This window comes from Melanerpes formicivorus, unplaced genomic scaffold (genome assembly GCF_026170545.1).
Source record: "Melanerpes formicivorus ecotype bairdi unplaced genomic scaffold, bMelFor1.0.p_v2 SCAF_828, whole genome shotgun sequence".
In the NCBI taxonomy this organism is placed as follows: domain Eukaryota; kingdom Metazoa; phylum Chordata; class Aves; order Piciformes; family Picidae; genus Melanerpes; species Melanerpes formicivorus.
In genome coordinates this window covers 1-12048 of record NW_027143180.1, presented here as the reverse complement: position 1 = coordinate 12048, position 12048 = coordinate 1, and the positions used below count along the sequence as shown (strand labels likewise).

General features: G+C 43.5%; 1 long non-coding RNA gene across 1 annotated transcript; it reads left to right on the top strand.

Annotated features, from left to right (window-relative positions):
- The first annotated feature begins 9438 nt into the window (after positions 1 to 9438).
- Positions 9439 to 12013, top strand: LOC137460854 (uncharacterized). The gene is made up of 3 exons (XR_010993094.1): positions 9439 to 9873; positions 10813 to 10918; positions 11312 to 12013. It is a non-coding gene; the product is annotated as an uncharacterized lncRNA (long non-coding RNA).
- Positions 12014 to 12048: the final 35 nt, after the last annotated feature.

The window sequence follows — 12048 nt, the reverse complement described above, 5'->3', positions numbered from 1 at the left end:
AGAGCTGAAGAAACCTCATCTGGGCCAGCACAGCCCTTATTTCTTTCATATCCCCCTTGTCAACAGTTTGAAAGTGAGATGGCTAATTCTGTGCCTGACAAGAAAGGACGGATCATTTTCTCAGATGCTGCTATCAGCAGAGTCAGTGCTGGTACACTCTCCAAGGGAGTCCCTAAACTACAGGTTACTGGCAGGCAGACAAACGCTCGCTGACAGCCATTTGTGACCAACTATGAAACACCATCTGCTGTAGTTGAAGGGAAGGAACATATCCAGCAAGTGATACCACTGTGAGAAATGATTTTGTGTGTTGACACACAGCAGTCTTTAGATAGCCCCAAAGAATAAGCCTACTTTGTTTTTCCACATTTGTGTAAGGGGAAAGAAATATTTTCTCTTGGTGAGGATCTATGGGTGAGACTTCCTGGGCCTATTTGTATTAGAGCCATAATAAAGAGGGTTTGATACATCCATATTAACAGATGTACTAAACAAAACTGCAAACTGAGCCAAATGTGTCTTTAGCAATGTCAGGGAGGGTGAAGCACTGTCTGATGGTTAAAGGAGTTGCTGGTGAGTGAATCTGCCCCTGACTTGCCTGTGACATCGGTCAAGCCTCACCCCTCCCTTTTTGAACCGACTCTCTGTTTTGAGGAACAGCAATAATGTTTTTCTTCAGGGCACTTCTGTAAGGACTAGCTAGTGTTTATTCAGCCTTGGAGAAGGGGAATAAATATTATTCATTAAAGTTCAGATGCTACTAAGTAGATAACCACACACAAAAAATAGTACCCAAGCGCGTCCAAAATGCTGTCCAAAAGCAAAAGGCTCCTCTTCGTAACAACACATGCAGCAGATCCCCAAAGTTTCAGGAGAAGGCATGTTCAGCTCCCTCACAGGGGGAAGGAATCTTACTTGCTCATTATTGTAAATAAGGCATGCAGCCAAAGGCATATGCCAACTCTTCCCTCCTGGTCAGAGAACGAGGCTTTCATTTTTAAGACTCTTAATAGTTCTGTGTCTCATGATTAAGTAATGAGAGCTGGCATCCAAAGTATCTGAAGTTCAGTTGATCTTGCACTATCCTTGCAGGCTCTGGCAGACCATAAACCAAAATGTTTTCTATCAAAGTATGCAGATGAAAAATAAATAAAAGATACACCTTAAAACTGCAGTTCAGTCTTAAAGCAGAGGAATATTAAATTATCCTGGTAGATTATCACTTTCTTTCTTTGAATTCTAGCCAGATTTTTAAACACTAGCACATACATAGGTGCATTTGTATTTTTACATCTGTTTATGTGCATATGTATGTACACATAGATATGTATATGTGTTTCACATCACTTCTTTCTAATCTAGCCTGCAGTTATGTGACATTGCAATGATGTTTGTCATCACGGGATTGCAAGGATTAAATACTGTTCTGCTGTAGAAAGCCTTCCTGGGGACTAACATAGGGTGTCTGGATTCAATCTCTTTACACCCATATGTGTAACATCACACTGGCTGCAGAATGGCTTGATCCAGAGCCTCTTGAAGTCAAAAATTTGCAGCTGCACACAGTGGCACCCAAAAAGGGGTAGGAGGGTTTGAGCTCCCCTTCGGTTTGGAACTGGATCCTGAAAGTGGCCTGCGGAAGCCCAAATCCTGCACGCTCCTATGGCAGACGGAAAGAGGGAGCAGAAAGGAAGCCACACTGGGTGCTGTGGAGGGGAGGCAAACCTACCTCCAGTGTGCAGCAGGCAACATGGCAGGAGCACAGCCAGCCAGTGACAACAATCAGGGAGAGAGAGGGATAGAGGAAGGCCCACAGGAAGCCTTATTTATGATTTAAATATGCTGTCGCTTGTGCCCGTGCAATATGAAAACCAAATCTAAACATTTGTCTGTAGAATCAGGTGATGGCTGGCCCTCTACTGTCTCAAGGGGGGCAGGAAAATGGTCCATGCACCTGCCACCTAATTCAGTTTAAAACCTGACACATTTACCAAGAGTGGGCTGGCATAATGAACTTCATTCATGCTGTCAGTGGAGTCAATAACTTATCCCCAACTGCTTTTGTCTCCCTGGCGGCAGTGCCTCTGATCGGGCTGAGGTACTTATTCAAGTAAAATTTATTTTCAATTGCAGGCCATAATACTACTGGCACAAGCCCTGCTTTGACAGAAGCTTTTGCTCAAGGCTAAACTATTGTTAAAGTTTGTGCCCATTGTCCAGGGTCTTTGATCTGTCAAAGCTGCTTAACAAGCTGGTTAAAAACTGTTTCAGATAACAGGTGTGTCCTTTGAGGACTCAGGGCCATTTTTCAACTTCTTTAAAAGACTAGTCCAGTAGCTGACTAAAATTTACATGCTAGTTGGTGGTGATATATGTAAAACACTTTTAAAGCAAGAAATTCGATTTAGGGGTTTACTTCACTGAACTTCCTTGTGGTTTGTTGTTGGTTTTGTTTTGTGGTTTGTTTAGGTTTTTGTTCTGAGGGAGTAAAAGATTTACGAGCTGTTTCTCTAAGGCCTTGGAAGTATTTAATGGAAAGATGATTGAGATGTTAAATCTACCTGCAGCGTTGCAAAGACACCCAGTTACAGTGAAGAAATGGCTGATACTGCAAGCACCGCAGACAGGAGAAAGCCTGTGATGGAGAGAAGCAAAAGTGGGGCTCTGTGGGGCAGGTTTTGTTTGAGCATGCTTGAGGTGGAGGGATGCAGACTGGGGCAGCACAACAGTCAGCACACACCCTCCCCCACCCACCCCCCAAACCCTGGGCATGTCCTGATGTGCCTGTGTCTGCCCCAAGCCTGCCCCAGAGCAACAGTGCAACTCCAACCCGCTTGTACCCCTCCAGCTGTGTTCTGGGTTTGGTACTGGCTCTGAGAGGCTGCAGCATGATTGGTATCTACAGAACCTGCTCTCAGTATCTAAAAACCCCAACTCGTAGGAGAAGATGCCTGTTGTAGCTTGGATCCCTACTATATATAAGCCAGGCCATTCATGCATGGCCAATGGCCTGAACAAAATTTCCTTTGAATGGTCCATATGTCAACTATATTCTTTAGGATGTGTGAAAAATGGTTCCTCCCCTTCACATATGTTTTAAAACACTACTGAGGTCCTGAGGGATTTAACCTAATTTTCTTTTTGTTCTTTTTCCCTGAAAATCCCCATCAAAAAAAGACAAGTGCTGTCCACCATCATGCTGAAACACATAGAGCTGGCTTGATATCTTATGGAAAGGGCTAAAGGAAGCTCCCTACACAAGGACTGTGTGTCTTGAGGAGTATGTGGAAGGGAGGGTAAGCATCCTTAGGGGTGTTTTGCTCCCTTCCTTGGATCAATACTATCTCTTTATGTAGTTGTTGGTATTGTTCACACCAACAATTCTTGTTGTTCCAGCTGATCAGATAAATTGGGTAGTCAAACACTCAAAACTTCTAAACTTGTGCATACCTGCAAAGCCCTGCCTAAGTCAGGGAGTAAATTAGAGGTCTTTTACTCATGTATACTCCCATACTGCTCACTTGCAAGATGCTGCACTGATACCCCAGCTTTCAGCAGAGCTCCTGGGAGGCTCACTTGAGCTGTGGTCAGGCATCTCTGGTTGTGCAGTATATCAAGCATCTCTCTATGGCCAGTCACTGCAGCCCCCAGTGTTGGTAAGCTGCAGCATCTCCTCAAGAGTGAGCTGAGTAGAGGAGGGGCAGGCAGCATCCTCACAGGCAGCTCTGCAATGACAGAGGCAAGCATGAATAGAACTTGGTGTTTAGGAAACACTTGCCAGTGTTTGACCTGCAGAAATAAGCACCTTCAGGCAGAGATTTCAAAGCCATCCTCAACAGAAAAAAAAAAAAAAATGATAGAAAAGAGGCCTGGGAGCTCCCCTTAGACAGCAGAAAAGCTCTGGCACTTTTCATCCTTGCTCTGAGCTGAGCCCAGTAGCTCCCCTTGCTGGAGAAGCTCACATGCCTTGAGAGCTGAGCATGATAAGCTGGAATAACTTTGCTTAAAAAGTGAGCTTGCTTGCTAGGCATATTTTCCTCAAACAATCCCATCTGCACTGAAAATCTGTCATCAGCTTGTTAGTTCAAGGCAGATGGGAAATAAAACAAGAACTTTGTCAAATCTAGTGGTTTTGTGAACATCCCTGAACCAAATCAGGAATGAAAGTGAAAAACAAAGCTTTTTCTAGTACCACTCAGCTCTGCTCACCATTAGGATCATTACAACTGTTCAAAGATTACTTTGGCGAGCATCTGTGCCATCAGTTAGCTCCAGAGATGTGTTTGGAGAAATTCATTTTCAGCATTCATATGTAGCCAGAGAGATGTGAGATCAAGGACAAATTCCTATTGCAAGACTGCAGCTCTGCTACTGGCCTCTAAGTAAAGCTATCTGTGACTTTACTGAATGAAGCCCACTACATCTCCTACAAAATGTTTTCAGTCCCCTAGTGACCAAGCCCATGTCTCACAGTCAGTTAAAGCTTGAAGTGAAGACAGGGACCTGTTATTGGCCAGACACATTAAGGCAGGTTTTCACTTTCTCTGTAATCCAGTTTAAAAACTATTTCCTTCTCTGTTGGCAGAGAAGGCCAAAATACTTCCTGACTAGCTGAAGGGGAGGTAGGGAAATCTACTATTCTCACTTCTCAGCATTTTCCTGGTGTAAATTATTAAATGTGGCTGAGTTTAAGTCTGGTTTCCCTTATCTATTGCAATCAGTGTGATCTCTTTAATACCATGTTGAAGCACAGAATAAGGACTTAAATTGTGGACTTTCCAGCCACAGCAGAGCATCATAGTGGGAAACAAAGGGAATTGAACTCTTGGGGAGGGGGGGAAATACAGAAATCATGCATAAAGTAGCCCAATGACTCTAAAACACTTTAAAATTACACACCCCTTTAATATTTCCATATAATTGTGACCAGAAAAGTAAAATTAAAAATAGCTGTGAAGTGGCAGATGTCCAGTAAGGCCCCATGACTATTAAAGGAGGGTATCTGTAGCTATTATTTGTCACTAGCTGTTATTTATATTGCCCATGATTCAACAGATGGTCAGGCAGATGCAATGGCAAGGTGAGACAACCACAGCAGTGAACGCTGGAATAGAAGATGCTGCAGCTGGAGGAAGAGAGCTGTGCATGGCGAGAGATGGATGGAGCCTGTGGCCGTGTGAGGGAATGAGCAGGAAATGCTCAAGTGATTGAATCTGACAAACACAAAGAAAGGGTCACCTGCTGACTGTGGGGTCCTGCAAGGTGTGAGACATGCTGGGATTGTCATGGGGCCAGGCCAGGTAAAGGAGGTTCTTCCACTCCTTTGACAATATGAATAAGAGAGAGGGAGCTTAAATGTTGATACTGGATTTACAGGAGGACTATCCTGCAGTATGGCTGGGAACAGAGTTAACCCCAGAGATCTTGGGTAGAATCCATACACACAGAAGTGAATAAGTGATCAGTGCTCATCTGACTCAGAGTATTTAGTCAGTGCTGGTTTTACCTGTAGGCAGGATTTTGGGCAGAAAGCTTGGACATAAAGACACCACAAAGAAGTGCTGTGATTCATAAGCATGGATGGTGTGCTGCCAAACTTGTGAAATGCACCAGTGGGAGCAAAAAAATACTACAGGGTTTTGAGGGGAAAAAAGGGGGGGGGGGGGGGGGGGGGGGGTAAGAAGGGAAAAGTAAAATTTTCACTTTGGATCATAGCTTTGCATTGATTAGCTGACATGTGCTGAAGCAAGTGAAGGATGGGGTATTATGTTCAGCTTTCCTGCTCTCAGCAGAGGGGACTTGTCTCAGGGGAAAGCCCTAAGTTTCACATTCAGCTTGGGACTGTAACCACTTCTTCATGAGCTATATGACCCCTTACAAAGCAGAAAGCAAAATCCTCATGCTTGCTTCACCTGCTTACAAATCTAGAGTGTAAAAAGCAAGAGAGGTAGCATCACAGGTTCATTTTTTGTGGTGGAGAAGTGATGACTAGTGAGGAGGGTCTGTCTCTGGACATCTGATTAATTCCAATACTGAAGACTATTTTATATCTATGTGTCAAATCAATGAACTGAAAAAGTGCCTTGGGCATCTCTTTCCCCATATTAATATAAAACCTATGGAAGACAGAAAAAGTATTTCTTGCCCATGACATAAAAGTAGAAATGGACACTCTTTGCAGTTTCATATTTCAATATGCCAATCTCGCACAACTGGGAAAAGCTAAACAGAGAAAGCCAAAGAGTAATGGAAATAAATTGACCAATGGGAGACTGGTGGGTTAAGAATTCTGATAAGTGTCTCATTTGACAATGGTAATGTATTTTCCTGGTAATCTGGAGAGAAGGACAGACAGAAAGAGGTGGCAACAAGGGCAAATGCTTGGTGTAAGACAGAAAGACTCTGAGGCTGTATCTATACAAAATGTGCCTGTGATCATTATCTATCTCTGAAGCCAACTGGCATGACATGTCATGTGTCCACGTTATTAAAGTCATGCTTTCCAGGCATTGTGGCTGAATACAAATTGCATGCTGGGATTGGCCTTTGGCCTGTACAATCCCTAAACCATGTCTGGTAAATGCTTAGGAGAGGGCTAGGTGTCTAGAGCCAGGAACCACTGTAACAATTTGACTCCATAAATGGCAGAACTCCAGTGTCTGAGAACGTGATGTGGCACTGTTTAATTTACTAGAGAGATGAAATCCATGGTATGAGCCTGCAATGAAAATTTTGGACATCTTAGAACACCCTGAGAAATAGAAAATCCTAGAGCACTCACCAGACACAAGAGAGTGCTGATGAAATGGAGGCAAGCATGATTTTGCCTACAGCTGTACCAATGTGGTTCAACAGTCACAGTAAAGAATGTCTGGTTTTGGAAACAAAATCAGTTTCCTTTTATTGGCTAAGATATCTGCTTGAAAAGTTGCACCCAGGAAATCCACAATGCTGGAGATGAGGTTAGGGTGTAATCAAGCTACTAAGGAGTCACCATTGATCCTCAGGATCCATTAAAGTATGGCTAAAGGCCTTATGGCTCTGTTTTGATGAAGGGGAAGGAGATAAAGATTATGTCCAAGAATGTTTATGCAAGGAACCAGGACTGAGCCTACTCAAAATATCTTCATAAGGGAAAAGGAATTGGCATAGGGACACTAATGTAGCCATATGTGAATTGCTGTTGAGGATTTGGGTTGTCACTCTCACACAGAACAACATACAATGGCCTGTAACAGAAATAAATGCACCTTGATAAATAAAAACTTAGTACCAATGTTAATGACAGATTCCTCAGTTACGTTATACAAGGTGATACTTGACCTGCTGGGGTCAAGCAAATGACATCACGTCCAGACTGAGATGTCTCATCTGGTTTACACTGCAGTTTGGCTCAGGAAGATGTATTATCCATGAAAAGTGATTGTCAAGTCATTTTTCTGACACCTCATGAAAGAGTAAGAATGTGCAGAAGCATCACAATGGTACAGCAAAGGGATGCAAAGATAATTAAGAAACTGGAGCATCTCTCTTATGAAGAAAGGCTGAGGGACTTAGGGCTTTTTAGCCTAGAGAAGACTGAGGGAGGATCAGTGCATATAAATACTTAGAGGGTGGGTGTCAGGACAGTGGGGCCAGTCCTTTTTCAGCAGTACCAAATAATATGGCAAGAGGTAATGGGTACAAACTTGAACACAGGAAGCTCCATCTAAATATAAGGAAGAACTTCTTTACTTTGAGAGTGGTAGAGCACTGGAACAGGTTACCCAGAGAGTTGAAGGAATCTCCATCTTTGAAGTAATTCAAAACCTGTGCTGTCTGCTCTAGGTCAATCTGCTTTGACAGTGGAGTTGGACTAGATGATCTCCAGAGGTGCCTCTCAACACCTATAATTCTGTGATTCTGTGATGCAGGTACCTGCCATAGGTTCTGAAGCAGTGGGTGCACCAAATCGCATCTAGGCAAAATTCTGGGTATCTGCTGAAAACTAGAAGCCCTGGCAGCCAGCTGAGCATATTATAGAGAAAAATCTTCTCATACATCTCTGTAAGTTGCATAAGGCAAAACTGATACCCTGACAGAAGTAATGGAAGATACACAGTAGTGGAAGCGTGTATTTCCATTCTGGAAAGAGCAAAGGGACTGTTCTGGAGTGCCTAGGGAATGACAAAACTGTGGAAAGGAAGAGCCTGAAGCTTTGGGAAGTCTTTGCTCAAGCATTTTTGCAGAGTCAGCCTTTTTGAATACCACACAGAGCTAAACGTTCCAAAGGTACTCAGTGAGAAAGAAGAAGGGATGCATGCACTGCTTACAGATCTCTGTGATCTCAAGGCCATGAGGCACAGGCAGCCTAGAGGGCTGTGCAGTCTGTGAACTGGCAAGTGTGGGCTAGGGCTCTCTAAAACCTGTAAAGCCCCTCAGACCTAACAGTGCCTGGAGGCTGGCTGGGCTGTAGGTAACTCAGGAAACCACGGTTGCAGCAGTCATTTTGGGAAAGGCATTGGGGGACAACGAGCCAGGAGAGGCAGCATGTGCATGCTCAGAGGTAGTTTGCAGACCACTTCGCAGAGCAACAGTGACACAAGACTGCCTGTGGGCAGCAAATGGCTGCCTCACAATAACTGCTCTATGATATTCCCAGAGTGGATGCACAGAGGCAACATGGGTGTCTTGAGAGTTTGGTGACAAAAGTCTGGAATTTACTGCATCCACCTATCACAGAGATGAAGCCATGGGACCCATCTGGCTTTGGTCCTTTATTGATTTCTGTAACTGAATGATGTTCAGACAGAAGCAAGGGTCTGGGCCTTTGCATGGAAAATGAGAGTACACACACAAGGTTTCCCTGGTAGGTCTGTTTCAAACTGATCTATAGCCCATTCTAAATATTCACACTTCTGTGCTGTGGTGTCCAAACTCAGTTCTCAGTGTGTTCAACCGAACCATCATCACATCAGTGATCACCACAGTTGTGACTAATTTCTGCTGCTGTCCCTTGCAGTTCTGGGAGGACAGCCAAGAAATGAATCAGGGAATAGCAGCTCTCCCAGGAGATGTTTCAAGATGTTTTTCCTTCGGCATCTGAAAACATACTTGCTGTGCAAAGATCTGACATTACAGGCCTCAAGATGTACTGTGTCCAATTCCTTTTGCAAAGCTTGAGGTGGGAGAGCACAAGGGACAAACTGCATTTTCAGTTATCTACTTCCTACATGACACTTGACAGCTTTGTGTTTATTACCAAAGAGTTCGAAGTCTGGAAACAGAATGCTTTATGCAGTCATTTTATTGATTTTCCTCTGACCCCATGGAGTCCCTCAGGCCAAAGGTTGGAATATGTAAAACTAATTTTTTTCATCAGTCATGACAATTTTCTATGGTTTTTAAAAATCACAAATGAGGTCTCATTTCATTTTATTATTTTATTTCAGACAGACAACTAACAGTTTGCGGCTGAAACAGAGCAAAAGTAGCACCTGATCCATGACAGACAGAGCAACTTATGGAAAGAAAAGAGAAATATTTATGAAAACAAAAAAGAAATATCCAAAAGAAATAAAACCCCAGCCTAAAATGAAAACCAACTAAACAAAGAAAACCATCACCACACACCACAAAAAGTGATTTTGCAAAACTGCCACTGAGTGCTGTGAAAAACAGAATCAACTTTGTATAACCTAAGCATCAACTTTCCTTTAGCAAATGATTTCTAGAATGTTTCCTTCAGCAGTGTGACTAAAGCCCTGCCACATCCTCATGTCCATCCCTGAAGTGGGACAGACTTTCCTGGAAGTGACACACGCAGAAACAATGGCTCCTTCCCTGCGGCATCCTGGGGCTTACTGGCCTGTATTTAAAGCTGCCTTCGAAATGGTGAGTGTGACATTATAGAAATCAAACTGAGCTCCTTCTGAAGAGCTAACTGAACTGGTTCAGTTACTAACTACTGGTTGCTAACTACTGTTACTAACTGTAACTGAACCTCTGTGCAATGATCATGAAGCCCTATGCACTAATATTTAAGCACTGATAAACCTCCTTCTCATCTAGTTGGTCTAAATGACAGCTGAGGGGGATATAATGTTGCTGGTTGTTGCTCCTGTTCATACAGAGCTTTTGAGGCTCAACTCTGCTGTACCATCAGCTCCACTCTGCTATACCATCAGCTCAACTCTGCTGTACCATCAGCCCTGCCTTAAAAATGGAGTCTTATCTGGCTTTTACTAACTCACAAGGCACCAGAACCAGGCCCAGCGCAAATCTCTTTTATTGTCAACCTTCTACATGCTTTACAGGGAATCTGTTTTGATTTGCAAATCTCCACAAATCATGTTCTCCATAAATCCTAAGATTGCTGCATGGCTTGTAGTTTTTCTCTGGCCCATCTGGCAGGGCATGATGCTGATCTGCCAGGTAAGTTTCATGTTGTGCATGTCAACAGCAACAACACACTGAGGGAAAATAAACAAACACAAAAATACTGAACTAAAATACTGATATTGGGTCTTCTGTCAAGGTTTAATAAAACCCCATCCTGAGCCCACAGCAGCTTCAGGAGACATGGGAGACCTGGGTGCAGATTTTGGTCACACAGACTCAATTGATTATATTAATTTTTAAGAAGATTTGCCCTACAGCCAGACTTTATGGTTCTCCATCTGCAACATCCTTAAGTAGCTGCTTGCTTCAATGTAATATCACACAAAATCATTTTGTTGCAACTTCAGGAGAAGGAAATGAAGGGCAAAAGAGGGAAGATTGGTTAGGGTAAGCAACTGCAGCCACTTCCATTCATTCTTCTGGTGTCTTTAGTTGAAGTGTTTCCTACTCAGCAATTGTTGGATGCACAAAAGGAAGCATACCTACAGCTAGCTACCACCTCATCAGAAACTCTGTCACCTCCTTAATGTGGCATAAGGTGAGTAAAACTTTGGTTTTTCTTTTTACCCTAAAATCTTTCATGGTTCCAATCAGTTTGATGACTTGAAAAAAAAAAATAGAGAACACAAAATTATCAACAATTAAAACTCAATTCATCCACCTAAACATAGGTATTACTGCAACTGAAATGCTCTAGGATATCTCCCCTAGGGTATCTCCTGCTGATCCAAAAGAATATGAGTGTTCAGCAGGTCTTGGGTCATTAGTGTTTTTGTCAGCACAATGGGCAAGTCTCAAGGCATTTGCAATGGCACTGAAAACAAAGCAACAAACTCAAATCCACGGATTTCATACAAGTCCCGTGAAAGATGCCTGCTTACATTGCAATATTTAGATGTGTTTAACTTCTAACTTGCTGTTTCCATTTCAGGACCTGGATATGTGTTTGTGTGCTCCTGAAGTACCCATTTCCCCCAACAATATCACTCTCTCAACCTTGCCTCTTTGTTTTCCTCGACAGCAGCATAACGTCGTCTTGTGACAGCAATTTCCAGTTCAAACCCATGCCTACCTGCTTCTGCCGGAGGCTAAAAGGGGCTGAGAAGAACTGGGGGCGGGGAATAAAGTTGGATAGGAGCAAGTAGGAAAACACAGAAGTCAGAGGAAGACAGAGCAGGACACAGGAGTTTTAAGACAAATTCATTTGTGATAAACCCGTTATCAGTTTTCTCGAAAACCAGAGCCTAGGGAGAAGCAGCTGGTCCAGGCAACCCCACACCAGAGCGGTGGGTGCTGCTGGGCAGCCCGGGGGGCTAGACCCGGGGGAGGCTGCTTCAGGCTATTTGAAAAAATTACTCTTCTCCCTTTCCTCCGTGCCTCGCCCCGACACCCCCACCCCCACCCCCCCCCACCCCCCAGCCCGACCCCCCCGTTTGATTTGGTTTTGTTGTTGTTGGGAGTTTTTTGTTGTTGTTTGTTTGGGGTTTGGTTTGGTGGGTTTTTTGTGGGTTTGGGGTTTTTTCTCCCCCCCTCTATGGCCTCAGAGAAAACCGATTTGCTCATTTGGTAATAACTGACGCGAACTGTGAATTACCGAGCTAGCCCCTAGCCTAGTGTTTAACTCCTTGCCAATAAATCTCTAAACTGAAGCAATGAAGCTAAGTACTG